General features: G+C 43.6%; 1 protein-coding gene across 6 annotated transcripts in view; it reads right to left on the bottom strand.

Annotated features, from left to right (window-relative positions):
- The window catches only part of sox5 (SRY-box transcription factor 5), a 204,515-nt gene that overhangs the window by 129,707 nt on the left and 55,359 nt on the right, over window positions 1-19,449 (bottom strand). For all 6 annotated transcript variants that reach the window (XM_030113519.1, XM_030113518.1, XM_030113520.1 and 3 more), the window contains one exon: window positions 6,172-6,243. The gene's annotated coding sequence lies outside the window, so the exon portion shown is untranslated. The remainder of the gene's footprint in view (window positions 1-6,171; window positions 6,244-19,449) is intronic.

Here is a 19,449-nt window from a genome sequence, read left to right as displayed (position 1 = left end):
CCCCAAATGCAACCCAACCCTCTGTTTCGAATAAATGACGTAGAAATGGGGGGTGGGGGGAATCTACCTGAGACCCTGACTCCCATCTCCCCTTCTCTTTCTGCTTGCCAGTAATTACCTGTGGGCCTGTGGAGGGGTGGGGACCATTGTGCGCCGCCGGCGCGGCACTCAGGGAGATGTGGGATTGATGCGCACTCAGCGACCTCCCTGATTGGGGTTAACAGCAGCCTCATTTGCATGAGGAGATGGGGCTTTCATTAGCCGCGGTAGCAAGACCTCAGGTGCGGAGCACGCAAACCCGCACAAACAACCACACACAGCACGCAAACACACACTCCCGCAGTGAGATATATTATTTAACCTTTCTGACACGATGTTTTCTTATTGTCTTGTTTATTTGTTTTTCCATCGAGTGTAAAAAAATGAATCATCGTAATTGCGCTGATTGCAGAATCTGAAAACATGAATGCATTTTTTTTATTATTTTTTTACGATTCGCGACAACAAGCCGAGCCACACCGGCCACTGGACACAAGAGGGGCGCTCACGCAGGACAATGAGAAGCCGCGCCGTGAAGTAGAGAAAAGTAGAACAAAGGCAACTCGATGACTGGGTAGCTTGACATTACAGATCACTTTGGCTTGTGAAGTACAGTTCACCTCAAAAGCAATGAATAAAAGCAATCCAGAAAGGTAACGCGCCACCTTTTAGCAAGAGGGAAGAAAAGTGTCATTCAGAAAAGTGTTCTTTTGTCGTTCGACATCCCATTCAGCCAAAGTATCTGTCGGCGTTTGTCCGTGGAAACAGGGCACCTGGTGGCGCACATGCAGGGTGTGATAAAAGAAGGAGAGACAACAAGGGAGATGAAAAAGTCACAGAGTGTTGGAGTAATATTAAAACAATTAAATCAAAACAAAGAGTTGTGTAACTTTGACGTTCAGAGAGTCTCAGCTGTCCGCCTGCTCTACATTTAGTCTCTGGTCATCGTTTCTCCTGCCTTCATGGGAAAAATTTCAGGTAAACTTGTGAAATTACCAAGGATTATCGGGGCTTTTTCTGCAATTCCATCAAGTTCCCTGGTGACCCTTGATCTACTGGGCATAGCCGTGTGACACAAGTGCAAATGCGAATTACATCAAGCATGAAAATTCAAAGGTTTTGATTAAGCTCTGAAACTTTTTTTTTTTTTCCGCAGTCCAAAGACGAATAGATACGTCGCCCGTTTTCTCTGTGAAAGACATGGTTTATACTCCAATAAGGCACTTTATTGTAACCATATGACAAAATCCTGCCTAATCTTTCGCGAGTGAAATGTCGCCAAAATAAAACTTGAAGGAAACAAGACTGGACAGTAGCTATGCAACTGCATGCCCGCCTCGTCAACCCTGAAATTCCTAATATGTAGTCCTAAACAAGACTTCTCACACAAACTTCTCTGTCCTCCATTGTTTTTGATTCAAAAACTGCAGTAAACAAGGTTTTTGGAGCGTAAATAGCTGTCTTTATGGTTCCCGGGACTTTTCCAATGCCGCCATCTAATCTCAACATATTTTTCCACCTTGAGGAGAACAGCCTCTTGCCAGGTTTAGCTCCGGCTGGACTAAACCCTTCTTGGGTGAACTAACCCCTGCTTGACTCATCACACAAAGTAATAAACAGCCGCGCACACGGAAAAAAACACGGAGCCGGGGAGAGCTCGGTGTCGGGCTGAACCAGAATAGAGTCACGCTACAAAGTGGACACTTCACTCAGTGACACCTAGAAATGCTCACACACACACACACACATAGTCACACACTCTGTCCTGCACCGTCATGTATAATTCAGCGTGTGGTCGGGTGGGCAGATGCCTCATCCCCAGGGGGTCCCATCATGCCTTTGCTGGGATGAAACATTTAACAGCACAGGACAAAATGGAACAAGCGCAGTGAATAAACAGGAAAAGAGAGTGATTTCTTGAAGACCGTGCACGTGCACGCGCACACACACACACACACACACACACACACACACACACACACACACACACACACACACACACACACACACACACCTTTCATCGTCAGCACATGGCGACTTAAAATAAACAAACAAAAGATCACATTTTGGATGAATTGAAAGAGGGATTCTGTTCTCTGCTTTATCGTCAATACTTTCACATTATGCTAAACTCAGCTGTCAATTTCAAATGATGTAGATTCCAGCGATAGTCAAATATGCATATGTTTCATGTAAGAACTTCTCCTCTGTCAGTCCAGACAATAAGTCCCCAAAATGTGTGTGTAATCAGCCCACATGCAGAGTGGAGATTTCCTAGATTTAAAAGAAAATGTTTTGTTTAATTTTAAAACATATTGGTCTCTGTTTACTCTTTTTATCACAGTGACCTCTATTCACTCCTCACACATGGTTTCTTCCATTCTCTCTCACACATACACACACACACACACGCATGCAGAGAAGGGCAGATAGAAACAGTGGTTTTCCTTTTAAGGCAGTGACACTTTGTGAAAACAAATGGCCACTTGGCTGCTGCGCACAGACACACACACACACACACACACACACACACACACACACACACACACACACACACACACACACACACAAGTAGCACACCAGTAGCGGGTCATTAAGTGAGTCACCCAACAGCCGTAAGAGCGCTTTTTACAGCAGTCTAAGTGAATATCTGCCGAGAAATGGCAATATGGCCGCATAATATCAGTATCGTGTTCCATATTCAGCGCGTGATGGGACAAAGAAGAGAAGGCTGTGTGTGTGTGTGTATTTATGTGTGTGTATGTGTATGTGTGCCAGTGCTTGATGGAGCAAAGAGGAAGAAGCTCTCTAAGTGTGAGCAGATGCTGGTGCGGTGTGTGTGTGTGTGTGTGTGTGTGTGTGTGTGTGTGTGTGTGTGTGTGTGTGTGTGTGTGTGTGTGTGTGTGAGACAGCTGAAGAAGGCCTGGAGTGAGGCCAGGCGGCTGTAGACTGAATATTAATGTGCTGTAACCTTGAGGCAGGAGAGGCGCCTCCTCTGATGACGGCGGACAGGAAGACAGGGACTCCTACCTGATGTAACGCGTCCGGGCGTGACTCCTCCCCGCCTTCTTCCCTCTGACCTCTGCTTCCGCACCTTCCCAGAATATAATCACCGTCCTACAACTCAGATCTGCTTCTCCATCACTATCTCCTCATCATCTGCACCCACTCCACCTTCTTCTCTTCTCCTCCCATTCTCTGCTTCTTCCCTGACACTTTTTCTACGACTCCACTTGAATCTGATCAGCTTCCTCTTCTTCACCCCCTCCACCCTCTCCAGTTGGTTTTGTCCTCCGTCAGGTCTGTTTCTCTCGCCTCCCGCCTTTCATTCTTCCCAAAAATTTCTCCTGATCTGATGTCCTTCACCTTCCGTCTCTCCTCTCATCTCGTCTCCACCTTCATTCATCTTTCTTCTTCACTTTCCTCACACGTTCTTGTTTCTTCCCTCGCTCGCTCTCTCCTGCCTCTTCTAAGTTGTTGTCCTCCACCTGCGCTCTGCTCCCTTCCCTCTCTCTTCTCTTTTTTTACAGCATCCACACCTTAAAGTCAACCACTCTTCATCTTTTAATGCAATTCTTCTCCTGCAGCTTTTCCTTCTTTTTCACTTCCTCACCTCCACCAGAACTTGCCCCCCCTCCTCCTCTTGTCCATCATTATTCAGGTTCTCCTCCCATTCTTGTCCCCCTTCCTTTGTGACCGTATGTGATTCTGGCTGCACTACTGAACTCTCTCTCGCTCTCTCTCTCTCTCTCTCTCTCTCTCTCTCTCTCTTTCGCTCTGTCTCTTTCCATTCTCTCTTTCTCCTCCGCTCCCGTCTCTTTCTCCCCCTCTTTCAGCTCACTGCCAGGCTACCACAGCCCAAACTGTTCAGCTGCAACTGTTCCAAGCCCAATAATTACAGCTTGTCAGAAAGAATTAATTTTCTCATTTCTCATAAAGACGTGTAAAAAATTACCATGTTATTATAACGCCGCCACTCTCTTGAGGCACCAACGAAAACCAAATTTAATTTCGGAAATTCTTCCCTCGCACATTAAATTAAACACATAAATAAGAGTTTAGGAATTGGGGGGAGGCTGTCGGGCGGTGGGGGCGGGGGGAGCATATGTTCGTTAGGACCGGCCCCAGCTCCGGGTAATGGCCGTCGTAATGTTTTGATGGGCTCGACTATTGGTAAGCACCAATACATTTGCATGATCACCGTCGCGGCGGGCAAGCGAGCTGCCAATTAGCTCTCATACAGCTCTGGACAGCGCTGGGAGACGGAGGACAGGGGATCTATTTGGCATAAGAAACACACAGCGAGACACGGAGCAGAGCTAATTAACAACCACGTATGGAGAAAAGCATATTTACAGCAGAAGAAATGCTCTGAGGGATGTGCGGCTTTTTATGCAAGATAATATCGGATTTCAATATCTGTTAAGGAACATTTACGACTTTAAGCAGAGCGGAGCTTTTCTTTTCGGCGGCTCGCATCCACCTGAAAAGAAATAAAAACAGCAGACGATACAAAGAAAGGAAATTACATTGTTTAATTTGACAAAACAAATCTAATAATATTTACTTCCCCCTTTTCTAGACATGGTGCAGTTCTGCTAAAATCTTTGCTGTGGCCTTAAAATTGGACTTAGATTAATAGTGTTTAACATGAGAACCTCAAAACAACCAAATGATTTGATTTGATTGCGTTAGCCAGGTACAAAGAAGATGCAGTCCTTCTTGCACATTTACATACTGTCCGTCACAGCGCTGTTCACCTCTGGGTTATGCAGGTTGACCTCGTGCAATCAGCTTTAATGCTGCACCCTTCACTCACAAATACACACTGTAGTATGACATTAACATGTGACAGTACAGAATATGAGAGAACGCTTCAGTTAGCGGCAGCACAATGAATTTCTTCAGTATTTCAACACAATAGAAGACTAAGGTCCTGTCTGAGAACGCATTGTTTCTGCATTTTTTGTTTTGATCAGCTGTTGATAGTCCTGACATTGATCAGAAATGATCGAATCTTCCGAAATGTCAAAAAACAAATAGAATTAAAAGCGAAGCCATGAAACGAGCCCTTCTCACTCTGACAGGGGAAACTCCCACAATGTCACAAACTCAAACCCAGCAGAGACAAGCGAGGTGTCCCCTCCGTCTCCCTGGCTCTGCAAAGACAGGGACTTTCCCCGCCTGCAGCGCAGGACACACACATCCACACACACGCACATTGTCAGAGACAAATACACACAAAGGTCACCTCTGGTCAACACACGCACAGTAGGCAGAGTCATGGCTGATCTGACAAGGCCGCGACAAACACTCATACAACCAGACACACACACACACACACACACACACACGCGGTCAGTGCAGCCGGTGCCAGCTGAATCTTCACAGCAGAGCAGTGACGGGGCCGCAATCTGTGATCATGACTTGACACACACTGTGTGGACTTCCACTCGCACAAACACAAACACACACCAAAAAAAAAAAAAAAAAAAAAAAAAAGCAAGCAGACACGATCGCTCTGCATTTCACGGTCATTTGTTTCGTATCTGGTTTTGTTACTGCCGCCCTCTTCTGACTCCGGGCCTTGTGCGTCCGTGCGGCACCAGCCCTCCGCCTTTTTTGTCACCGAGGCCGAGCGAAGCCACGCGACAACGTCTCGCCGAGATGTGCCACAACATTTCCAGGGACTCGACAGTCAAATTCAGTTCTGAACAAAGTTTGCAGACAAGCCGTCAAAGTGCCTAAAATAGAAACAAATGACTTTTTGGAGCATTAGGGAAGGGAAGTATGATGTAGTGAAAAGCCTGTAAGTTTGGTGAACTCTGTTCAAGTCCCAATATAACCAATCCGATTTTGAATATTTCAGCTTTGAAAGACAGATTTCCTTTATTTTTGTGCAAGCTTCACATTATGTCCTGTACATAATGAGTATTCGCTGCCTTTCACTGGTGACGTCTATTCTACACGCCCTCCGGACACACTCCAAATACCAGAGTAACCGAGTTACGAAGTGGGACCCGGCCACGCCGTTTAACAGCGTTTTGGAGTGCGTTATTCTAACTGAGTTAGAAGTGAAACCTCCGGTGTGCGCGGACAGACAGCCATTCATTCGGCACTCTTAATACTCACCTGATGGACGAGCAGCAGAGGGAAACGATCCAGAGGGAATCAGCCGCTCTGACTTGTCAGCCTCTTTCACTCCTGAGCACAAGAAAGAATGAAAGGAAATAGATCATTACGTTAATATTTCTGTCATCAAAACACAGACAACCAGATAAGAGGTTAAGTGTATTTAACATACTGATCTTATATGTATTTAGTATTTCAAAGATAGTCTCTAAATGTGAGAAGAAGTCTGATCTACGACTTGTGATGATCAGTTTTTGATCATTTCACTGATATTTATAGCAAGCGGAAATAAATTGTTCGTAATGCGGCACCTGCTTTGGCTTCGAGGCTCCAGTTTTGTAAGATATGAACTCGACCCACCCACTCAAACAGAGTCTGTGTTGAAAACGTCGACGGGCGCAGGACAACACTAAAAATAACCGGGACAAAACAACTAATAAAATAAAGAAGATGTTCCTGTTGGAGTATCCGCTAACAAGATTAAATGCAGCCAATGAGATCTCTTTTATACCATCGTCACCAGCTGTTGGTGAACATGTGATTAAAGGAAAAAGGGCGTTAAACTGGCAACAGGTGACACAAAAACACACTGGAAGTTGGGTGCAGAGACACCTGCAAACACAGGCAGCTTTCTCTAACCTGTCGGACTCAACAGCATGCAAACCCTGCGAACAGAGTGCAAAGCACTTTTTCATGCCGCAGATCGGTCCCTGATTCACAAATCATTCTAAATCAATGAAAAGGAAGTGAGAAAGCAGAGGAGAGTCACTAATTCTATCTTTCCTTTCCTCCTCCCTTCCTCGCTGACCCCTTTTCCTCTCCCTGACCCCTCCCCCTGTTGCTCCTAACATTCCTCCCACCCTAACCCCTTTCATACCAGGATTCTTCCATCTATAAATATCAACAAGAGACTCTATAGAAGTACACACACACACACCTACTGTAAACACACACGCACACCAGTCTAAACCAATGAGCACAGTGGCGTATTGTGCCAGCAAAGCCAATACACACTTCCACGGCCATTACTCCCCATGGAAACAGGCGAGCACGTTCGCACACACATGTGATGTTGACGCTGCACCCGCACAGTGGCTGCCTTAGACAATAAGCTATTTCAGGGCCAAATCACTGACAAAAATCCATTTTTCCACCCCACTAAAAAAGATCAGGAATGAGGGAGGGAGGAAGAAGCGGGGTAGAGAGAAAAAAAAAAAAAAAGAGCTGAAATCAAATAAACAGTGGCGTACATCTCTCTTAAGCTGGATTTATCTCTGTATTTTGTCATCATTCTAATTTATTCCCCAACCTGCTTACAATTACTGCCTTTTCAGAACTCACATCGCCGGCGTGTTGTTGTTCGCGCCGAGATTGCGTGGTATCTGCAAATGAATGAGCGGGGGACTTGCATAAGGTGGAAAAGCTCCTAGTGTACTTTTGTAGATTATCCACTTGATACCGATTCATTTTCTCCCTCTCTTGTCACAGTTTTGTAAAGGAGGCGATGTAGGACAAACACACAAATGCACACAACACACACACACACACACACACACACACACAGAGAGAAATGCATGCGCGCAGACACACTGTACTGTCGAGTGTAGAGGAAGGGAGTGGGCTCATCATCTTTAGTTGTGATTACAACACTTGGCAAGCTCTCCCCTGCCTGTTTGCCTGCCTATTGCCTTACAAATGGATTAGTAAGCCCTGTTCCATTTGTGTGTGTAGCTTCTCTGAGATTTAGGCTGACTTACAAATAACACCAATCAGATTTGGGAGCAGCCGTTGTGTCGTCTTTTCTGGGGGAATATTGAGCGATGTGATTCGGGGACAACACTGTCGTCCTGCTTGTATACTCTCGGTTTGAAGATCCTCAGGACTGAGTGCACTTGTTTTCGTGTGTGTGTGTGTGTGTGTGTGTGTGTTTGTTGCAAAGCGCTGCAAAGATTTTACATGTTTCATAATAAGGAAGTCTGCCTTCAAGTTGTGGAGTCAGTCAGCGGTTAATCCATGGGAGGCCTGCTCGCTCATCCCCAGTTTACATGTAATAAAGAGGAGAACAACTCTGATCTGAGGGAAAGAGAGACGGAGGTATTTAGACAAGGAAAAGCACCGTTTACTGCATTGTGAAACATTTCGAACGTTCATGGCAGAAAAGACGGGAAAATTTAACCTAAAAACGACCGATAATGCACACCTGCATGTCTTGTATCTTACATTTTAAATGGGAATAAATGATGTTGTAATAGCGGTGTGTGTGTGTGTGTGTGTGTGTGTGTGTGTGTGTGTGTGTGTGTGTGTGTGTGTGGATATCTCAGTGTGTGTCAAAGAGTATGTAAATCCATCTCTGTATCAGCGTGAGGTTCTGGAAGAGACGCAGATTAGGGAGTAAAAAAGGAGATAAAAAAAAAGCTGAAACTAACAATCCAGATGAGATCGGACACACTTTAATTTAGATTTAGTCTCGTGGATCACCAGGCCAGATTACAGATCTGATCAGACTGTTTATACATAAAACGTTTACAGAGCGCCAAGAACGAGCATTTATGACTTTTGTTGTGTGGCAAAACCAAAAGCTGAGAGTGCATTTTGTACTCCATTATACTGAAATGATACAACAGGATCTATAAGGAGAATTCACAAACACTGATGAAATAGCGCACTGGAAGAGACAAAACAATTACGTTAAATTTGAAAAGATGGCCTCGTTTCTAAAATTCTAACTTCTGGCTTGTGTTAAGTTAACATCGGATGAAGAGCAGAGTGCAATACGCACAAAGACAATCACACACACACAGTTTAGAAACCTGAATTAACCTTACGAGCCGATACTGGATTGGAATACCAATGTTTTTTTATATTCATGCAAAGGTAGAACATGGAAACCCTCTGATTGTCGGTCAGATAAGTACAATCACATTCAAAAAGTTTTGATTTCAGTGGCTAAAACTTGTCGTCTAAACAGACATTCAAAATGCCACAAAAGTGTTCTGCAAGGAAACTAAAAGTTACCTGGAGAGATCGGTACAGCTTTACAAAGAATGATTTCCTAATTTGATTTGGCAATGACCCAAAGAAGTGTGTGTCTTTTGCATTTTTATCTTCAGATGATATGAAAAGACAAAAACATGACGAAAAGCTGAAGTGGATGTAACAAACCGCAGAGAAGAAAAACCTATTGTGAAGGAAGTACGTCACATGACAGAAACTGGGCCAGATACCAGCGACGATAACGCCGATTCAGAGCACAGCGTCATTCTCCACGCATGGTCTCATTCAAGGAAAACTTCAAATTGTCAGCTGGAGGAACAGATGTAGCAACTATCTGGTTTTTTTTTTTATTCCGCTAAAGCGAAGGATAATTGATGTGCACTCCTGCCTTTGGGCTTGAGGTCATCTCGACTCACTGAGGAGTTTCAATTAACTGACCTCAAGCAAAAGAAAAAAAAAAAAAAGTAGACGAGAAGACATTTGAATAAATGAACCCGTTCTGAAACGAAATCTGACGGCCTATTTGGATTTTTGAGGATTAAATGAGAGGTGCACAATGTTCTTTTTCTACAAAGCATCAGGGAGGTGTTGTCTCAGCCCTTTGGTATGTCTGGAGGCCTCTAAGGTCTATTCAGAGCATGACGCCTCGATGAAAATTCTTAGCCTTTAACGTGCCATGTGACTCCGACCGGGAATAAAGCGGCATTACAAAAACACGTCAAGTATAGTGTGAAAGCACAGTGTGGAAGGCTCTCATGAAACAATACCCTTTTGATTTTTAACCTCTTTAATGAGGCTGAGAGGTAATTCATTCAGGTATATTCATGAGAGCTAACATCACCAATGCGCCGAGATAAAATGTTCTTTTTTTTTTTTTTTTTTCCATGAATAAACTCGGTGACACGTATCATTTTGATCCCGGATTGGCACAAAGTGACTTGAGCACCTTGCTCCAGAGCAAGTATCTGGTCACAAACCTTCCAACAAAACATTATAAAACATGAGAACACCGATTTTAATGGAGCAGGAGGAGCGTTCGGCACATGGGAAAAGTGACTGCGTGTGTGTGTGCGCGCGCGCGCGCGATCGCGTGTGTGTCCACATACGTGCCTGTGCCGACCCGCGAGTACAGTTTGTGTGAATAAAGCTCTAAGCTGAGCTTCCATTAAGCCCCTTTCAACACAATGCTTTTCTCTCTCAGAAACTCTGTCTGATGGAAATCTGCTTTTGTTGCCGCAGTTCAATGTCCCTGCTATCTCCTGATGGAAGGAGAGAGAAAGGAAGGTCTGAATGGGCCTCTATAGTTTTATGTTCCAGACAGCTCACACACACACATACACACACACACACACACATGCGCGCGCATACACACACACACACACGCACCCCTGCCAAATAACACACAGTCCTTGCTCCTCCACAATGAAATCAATGCTCTCAGTTTTCTTCGCCGTGCACAGCATCTCGCAGTGCCAAAGGCTTCTCGTGATCAAACACCACATCATGTTCTGCAACTTCTGATACTGATGCGAACACAGTGCCGCTTTTGTAGTCTGGTGTTGCTGTTCGTTCACATTGTATTCACTCGCAATAAAGGATGATATTTTTTTTTTGATTGACGCTCTCTATTATGTTTTCTTTGTTGGAAGGAAATCTCTTGTTCTTCTTCAGTCGGTTGCCAATGCCAAATGAATGAAGAAAAAAAAAAAAAAACACGAAAATATAAAATTAAACAAAGTGAAACCTGCTGGAAATATGAAATATGCCCTTTAGCTCAGCAATTTTAGGTGTAAAAAAATACGTCTTTGGAGTAACTTTGAAGCATTTCAAACATTTTATACACAAAAGGCTGCAAGACGATGAAATTTTTCCACATTCTGGATTAGATTTCAGTTTTTAGTGCCCTAAATGTATGGGTTTAGTTTTGTTTCTTGAGAATGACAGGATGAATAAACTGTTGACACTCTGTTAAAGAAACACACCTGAAATGTATTTTTTTCTAAGATTCTACAAAAGGATGCAATTCATGTTCCATCTTGATACATTAAAAAAATCTTGGGCACTGAGATTTGTAAAGGCGAATTATGCCATTCTTCAAAGAAAACACTTTTAATCGGTCGATGTTTGTTTGAAGGCTAAATCCTTTTGCCTTCTGACTCAGCAGATAGAGAGCAACACACTCGGTTTTGTGACTTGATGTATTCCTTGCTCATAACTGACGCTTAAATTTTCACTTTACTAGCTGTGAAACGTTGCACACATATATGTTTATGACGATATGCAGATGATGCACAGCTGTATCTATCAGATCACACATCTCTTGTCTTTTGTCGAATAATATGTACAAGAACAAGTAGAGAAATGTATTAACTCGAAAGAAAAATCAGGAAATGTGCTATGTCGACAGCAATAAGGGTTTCTTTCAAGCATGTGGCTTCTTTTTGAAGATTGCTTACATGCCGTAAAAGTCAAAATGTTCGATATTTCACCAAAATACAGTTGCATAACAAAGAGGATCCCTCCTGTCCATCAAGCGAACATATATCAGGAAACGTGTGATTTAAAGAGCTACTGCTCCCAGGGTTACCGTGGGATCAGGAGGGTCCAGGGGCATAAAGCCTGATTGTTGTGAAAGATAAAGACTGTTAACAGAGTGGACGGAGAGGGGAGGGACCGCCAGATCCTCCCGCCAAGGGGCTGCCGCTCAAACACACACACACACACACACACGGATACAGTGAAAAAGTCAAAAAAGTAAACAGACATGTGAATGTGGGCACTGGCAATGCAACGGTGAATCAGACGAAGAAAAGATATACAAACACAAACATTTAGATGTAGTTGAGGAAAGAAAGGCCAAATTTCTCTCATTTTTACTGTGTATTGTGTTATTTGTGTGAAACGTGAAACGTAGACTACAAAGGCAGCCAAAGTTCCGTCGACTCTTCTAGCCTCTGGTACCAGGTGCTCTTCTAGATTTATTTTCTCTTCAGACAATGCTTCTCATTGCAGCTGGTCTTCATATAGTGGCACTAAACTGTACAATAGCCAGTAAATTGATTGCTTCGATGCTGTTTTCTCAACCAAACTTTAAAGTCACCCTTGATAATGCTTTATGTACTTTTTTAGCATTTAAAAAAAAAAATACTCATATACAAATACTATAATATTTGATTATAAAGTAGGCAAATAAGTAAAGTACATCCAGGAGCCTGGCATGGAGGCGCGCCCATGTGAGTGCAGGCCAGCTGCACATCATCATCCCTTATTGGACTGGCCCAAGTGAAACTCAAGGGAGGGAAGGCTTCACCGGGGGGATTTGTAGTGTCTGGTTTAAAGGGAACTAAATGTGTAACTTAATATGGAGAAGGTAGAACTGATTGTTATTGTACATGGAATGATGTAAATAGGATATCTTACTTGTAAATAGCATTAATTCAATAACTGATAATGTAATTGAGCACGGGGGGAGTGGTCCTGGCTATTTCAGGGCTGTGGGGAGACACACCTGTGTTGCCTGTTGTCTGTGGAGGGGAGATGCTGCCACTGTGTCCCGGTGATGTGGAAAAAAAAATGGAAGAGCTCTGAAAGACTTTGGGCTGTCCATTTTTCCTGTTCTCAGAGGTGTTGGCCGTCCTGGGCTTGTAACTGAAAATCTTTAGACACCAAAACCTAATGAGTTGAAATGTAAACGAAAGAAAACAGATTGGGAATATTTGTTGAATTTCCTCGATGATGGTCTGTTACGTGGAGAAATGTTTGCTCAGAGGATCTTCGTTCAAGATTAGACCATCACTGTGAGGTCGAAGTCACTTTGACCTTAAACCACGCCCCCCCCCCCAAAAAAAAAAAAAAATTCTGATCTAGCAATGATCAAATTTACAGAAGATGGATCCAAGTTCTCAAAACACCTGTTCTAACGAAGTTGAAAAGCTGAAGACATTGATCTAAAACACACAGAGGCATGAAAGGAGAAGCTCAGTTTCAGCTGTGCCACAAACTGGAGGATGTTCGCAGTAGTTACCTGTCTGGTTGGAGCCCAAGCATCTGCATGCGCTCTGCAGAGCCGCTGTCACACAAAACTAATTAGGCTCACACACTCAAATTACCGATTGCGCATGCACAGCCTCAAACGAGACGGGAACGCGAGCGGATTTAAGATGAACAAAAGTTCATGCACAAACGCACAAACAGTGCCTTTCAGAGCCCAGCGACTGAAAGCATCTGACCAGGAGAAAAGCGAGTGACTTGATTGAATTATAGACACGATACAATGGAGACAGATAGGGAGGTTTTGGCCTGTAACCCCACATCACTATTGTGCCGGCCTGCAAGTCACCGGGGTCACAGACACCGCCGGGGGAGAGACCAGCAGCAACAAAGCAAACATCAATAAACCTTTGGCAGCATGGCAGCAGCTTCTGAGCTGAAGGAACCTATGAATAAGAAACCTTTTATTAGTGCACCAAACTAAAGCTTTCAGATGAATGGCGACTTTAAAGACTTATCTCACTCCAATCAAAACAAGCATGTTTCTATTGTTGTCCCGTCAAATAGAGATGGTCTCAGTCTGTTTTTTTTTTTTTTTCTTTTTTAATGCCCAGTTTTTTTTTGCTTTTTATGATTACAATTAAGGTTTGGCATTAGGAACAGAAATCTCAGAAGAAGAGAGACTATCGATAGGTTTTTTTTTTACAGTGTACAAATTAGCATCGTAATATTCATGCAGAAGAGAGAGAGAGAGAGAGAGAGAGAGAGAGCAGCAGATGCAGCATCTGTGAGGGTCACAATGTTGAAGTCCAATCTTGTTTTATCAAATTAATACTGGCCTTCCGAGCATGCCTCCATGAACTCACACACACACACACACACGGCCGCACCGCACCCTCACCACTTAATCATGTTATTCACGGCCTGCCGCAGTACAACACACTCACACCAACTCCAAAACAGTTGCACAAACTGTTGCCACACAACTCATTCAGTCGTGCATCAGACTGCAAGTGTACAATGTTTATCCGTTGCTCGCATGCATACACACTTTCCGGCACATTTATAATCCTCTAAAGGTCAAAGAGAATGTGCCGTTGAGGTGCTTCTCTTAAACCTTTAGCTGCAGTGGGAATGTTGCTCAAAGCTTAATAGGAATCATTATATAAGTCCATAAATGAACATCTGAAATTAAGTTTCTCTTCTCTAATTATTTCTTAAACGCACAGTTCGCCATTGAAAGACTGCCGCAGTGAAGAAGGTGCATTGTGCAGCGCTCCATTCGAGCAGCGCAGCCCATGTGGAAAAACAACATTAGGGCAGCAATTTCATTTATTCCTTCATTCACTTAAAAATGGATTACAGCCATAATGCTGCATTCTGTAAATGATAATGTTAACAATATAAAAATGCACTTCATTATACTCCATGGACAAATTAATGCCCTGAAGCACATTATATGAAATGAAGGTTGGTCGAATACTATGCAGACAATACACCGCTGGGTACAAACATGTCATCCTGGACCACAACTTGCTGGAACAAATGCGGTTCGCAATTATGCATGAGCAACATCAGGGTATTGTATTGTTGTATGGACAAGGACGCATCTCAGAACCTTGACCCCTTCTTAGAGCCGGCCAATAGCTATTCAGACCGGTGGCTTCTTTTAAAATAGAGCAGCGCTACTTTTCTTTGCCAAGTCTAAATCAACCCATGTAATTAGAATTCTATAAACAAACGAGAAACGAGACCTTTTCTGCTCCGTCTGTGTGGAGGAGAATAGATCGGATGCAATTCTGATGGATGTCAATGGAAATGACAGATACACAACTCCGAGACCTTGCACAGACCTTGAATCAAACACACAAACATTTTACCGAGGCAAACTCATTTGACAAACATCATAATGCCATAATGCCGCGGTTTTTCCAAACAAGCACCTATAACTGCATCTGGTCGCCCGACCAACTTCATGCAGAGGACCGAACATCTAAGTGGATAATCGAGATACGTCCAGGAGCCGTGGATCAATGCGGCCGTGCTGCACACGCCGAGGCAGCGGTTCTGCCGAAGTTCACTCAATACACAGCGTTACAGTGCTCCAGACTCGATGCATTTTTCAGCTTCCGTATGAATTTATTTAAGATCTCCGAGCCTGACCTTCTCCTCGCTGCCTTCACCTGGCGGTTCGGCGTAGAAGCCACAGCTTTCAGATACATTTCTGTGTGAAGCCACAAGCCAAATTTGAACAAAGTTTAAATGTGAATTTAGTACTTCCAAAAGGAGGTGGAGAAAACACAGATGCTGAAACCATACAGACGAATTTGACTCGGGAACATGCGCTGGCTATGAAATACAAGAGAACCAACTATGAAAAAAACGACCCTGAACTAAATTCTTAAATCTTACAAAGCGTGACCTCAAACGGATTGAAAGTGAGTGGCTCATCCCTTATAGTCAAGCTGGTCTTTGGACACTAAAGGTTATAATTTCAGAGTTTCATTTAATTAGCTGGTAACATTTTAACAGAAAGAATGAGCAGAACCCGTTCCCTCTTCTGATAAGAGCTCCAGACATTTTGAACTACATAAATCCAAGAAATGGCAGCTCTGGATCAACATATCCGCTTAAATGAAACAAATCAGATGAAATAATCCAATAAGAACTCTTTTTTAAAGCCCAGGTGGAGCCATTACCTTCAAAATTGACCCCTGCTGAACCTGATCTGGTCACGGAGTTGGACAGATCTCTGTCTATTAGATAAAATGTTCCGGCGTCATACGGCGTGTGTCAACAGCACAGCAAACAGCTGTGCGATGTGGTGATGATGTGGTGATTTACTTGATCAGCGTATCGGCTGGCGTCTTCTGTCCTGTAAACCATTTCACATGTAAACAGTCATAATCTGCTCTCACACTTGAACGAGGTGAAGACGAATCTTTTGTGACGGCCAAAAAGCCATTAGCCCAACACGTACAGACGAAGTGACGTTACAGAATTACACGTCCGAAAAGGGATTTTAGTAAATGGCACAGGTGTGGCTTGAGGCGATCGTGCAGGTGACAACGTGACGGGCAGGGAGGCAGTGGAAGATTAGGGGGAAGGCCAAAGTGCATCGCTCAGCCTTGTTTTTCTCCGTTTGTTTTTCTCCGCTTTCTCCCTCCACCTTTCTCGCTCTGTCTCTGACAGTTGCTGTTCCACTAACACCGCCTCCACAATTAGCGTCTTCTTCTCACCGAGCACTACACACACACACACACACACACGCGCACACACACACACACACACACGGTGACACCCCAGGGCCCTGCACAACCCAAACAGCATAATTAGACATCCCCTAAACAAAGCACACACTCTGTAATTACTCTGTAATGTTACATAGCACAGGGGACTGAACAAAAGCCATTTTCCCTGGATCAACCAGTGGCGAGTGCACACACCATCACGCACACACACTCTATACTCGTGTCCCATGTGTCTTTGACTGTGTACATTTATATTGATTTCACTGGGCAGAGAATTCCCACTGGCTGTTGGCTGTCTTGTGAGTATGCCGTGTGTGTGTGTGTGCATTTGTGTGTGTGTGTGTGTGTGTGTATGAGCTGCATGTATGGGTATGTGCGTGCTCACTGTCACATATGTATGTGCGGTATGCGTGCACCTGACCTCGGCAGCACATAAAAAGACAGAGCAATTGGATTTCTTCATCTTGCGTTGCTCAGTTGGGCAGGAGAGCCGTGCTCAGTGTCCAGAGATGTACAAAAACACACACACACTCGTGCAAACACACCGCTCTTTCTCCCCTCTCCCTTCATCGCGCTGCTTTCCCTTCTCCCGAACGGGACATGACTAATTTCTCCAGACAGAACGACAGCGCAAACACAGGCCACAACACTTGTGCCGATACTGCTCTTGACAGGACTCCCCTCAGCTCCAACAACCCCCCCCCCCCCCCCCCCCGCCCCCCACCCCCATCCCCACCCCACACTGATCTCAATATAACAGACGCCCCCTCAGACCCCCTCCCTCCTCCCCTCCACCGCTGTGCCCCCGAGTCAGCATAGATATTTCTCCAAGTCCAGAAGCAATAAATTAAATCTCTGTGCCAAGCCAAGTAGTGTGAAATCACATTAGATCTTAATCAAGAACTATTGTGTTTGCCTTGTTGCATTCTCTCTGTGAAGACCGCTGTGTTTCATGCAGTTTAATTTATAGAGTATGTGATGACAACAAATGGCTTCTTATAGTTTATTTCCATTAAGCTTGCCAGAAACACAACATTGTGCTCTTTGCTGTGTTAAACACACCATCATGTAGTTAAAATTATGTGTAAATTACTTTTATTTGACTTTTCTGACACACTCACAAAAAAAAAAATTAAATAAATAAAAAATGCTACTCATAGTTTTTGAGTTTAATATAATTTGGCCTCCATCTCTCCTTTCCTTCGATAACTGAGGTCTGAGGATGCCGAGCAGCAGTGAAAGGAACTGCTGGTTTCAGCACTGAGGACAGCTGCTGTACCAAAAAAAATCCACCACGAAGTACAACGTTATCCAATACCGTCCCCTGTCAAACCTGGACTGATCCTGTCTTTAGAGTTGTAGGAATAAGCCACGATTGGTGTCACTGTTTTGGATTGTTAAAGGCATGAGCTTAACTATGATACCTATTTTCACTGACCCAATCAGTATGACCGAACAAGGCTTTTCCACCACGAAGTTAACAATCTGACGCCCTGAACACCCGGGCTGTCTAATACTGTTGTCGTATGAATAAAGACGCTGAAAAGCTCGACCAGTGTTCAGTGTTCAAACTTGAGGAGCTGTTTGCTGATCGATATCTCGTCTCGTCTGTCCATGTCTGAAGGAATATAGCTGTTGCCCAGGTTTCACAGCTGTGTGTCCGTTCTTTGGTCTAATTCAGTTTTTTTTAGCTGTTTTTCTGTGTTTTCCTGCATGTACAGCTTCATGTCTCATTTTCATATCTCATTCTGTCTGTTTCTCATTGTCTCGTCTCATAAAGGGAATCTAGTAAAATGCTGTAGTCACAGTTTATGCCAGAGTTTTCACGTGACTCCAGAACCTCTTTGATGTGGACCGGGTCATATTTTACGCCAGCCTTCACATACCAACAAGTTGACACCACTAAGAGCAAGATTCATTCAGAGTTTGTCTTAATTGGCTCAAAGCTGGCGAGTGTGAACAGCTCGACATGTCGAGCGCGGTTCACACCCGGCATCACAAAGCGTCTCGGACGACCTGACGACAAGGGGACAGTTTCAGCCGCAGGTGTGGATGAACCCGAGACGCACCCAAACTTCACCATTTCAGTCCCAAGAGGGGAAATGTGTACGGCGGGACACAAAAGGTAAAGGAATACATTTAACCAGGCATTTATCTTCATCTGCCGTTGTGAGATGTTATTAACGCCTTTGCACATATTGCACAACCTATCTTCTCATTAAAGTCGCACAAAAGAATCCTCTTAAACAATTGTGCTGCTGGAACAATGATTCATTTGCTTTATTCATTCTCCATCTACGACTAGAAGGATTCGGGCTATTAAATATAAAAAAAAAGCACGTAAAGACGTGACTACAGACACAATGGCTGTACTTAAAGCAATACTTACTGCTTCAGAAGACCTTCAGGATGTGACCTTCATGAAACAACATTGACTATTCACACAGTCTTGATCGACTAACAGTTGATTCAGCATTCAAAGCATTCAGGCAGGGTTTTCTATGATAATGTGGAGAAAGAGAAAAAACTATGTGACCCTCACCCCGTGGAGATGGTATACTGATGAGGAACGCATCCATCTTTTAAAAATACAAACGCACCTCTTCAGAAAAAAAAAAAAAAACACATATGGGTTATATACACACTGTTGTGAGAATCATTGAGCAGGATGATCACCAAGAAATGTAGCTCAGCGTTTTTCAGTGAACAAAAGGTTAGAATTTGTGATGCTCCAAAACGTATGTTAAAAAACAAAAAAAAACAAAAAAAAAAACAACTGTTTGAAAAAATGCCGATTGAATGGACTCTGAACGGATTACCAATAAATCCAGTTCAATCTAAACAGCTTTCAATGAGGTCAGAGTCAGTATTAGACAATCAAGAAGTGTGAATAGGGATAGACTGAGTTGTGCATTGTGGAAAATAAAAACGGAAAATATATATATATATATATATATATATAAAAAGTGTGCTTACAATGAAAAGGTCACTCACAGTACAAAAATCTTCATGAGATGAGAAGTGAACTCTGGTCACTGAAGCT

This window comes from Salarias fasciatus, chromosome 17 (genome assembly GCF_902148845.1).
Source record: "Salarias fasciatus chromosome 17, fSalaFa1.1, whole genome shotgun sequence".
NCBI classification, from domain to species: Eukaryota; Metazoa; Chordata; class Actinopteri; order Blenniiformes; family Blenniidae; genus Salarias; species Salarias fasciatus.
The sequence above is the reverse complement of the archived record's forward strand: the minus strand, read 5'-3'. Positions and strand labels throughout refer to the sequence as shown.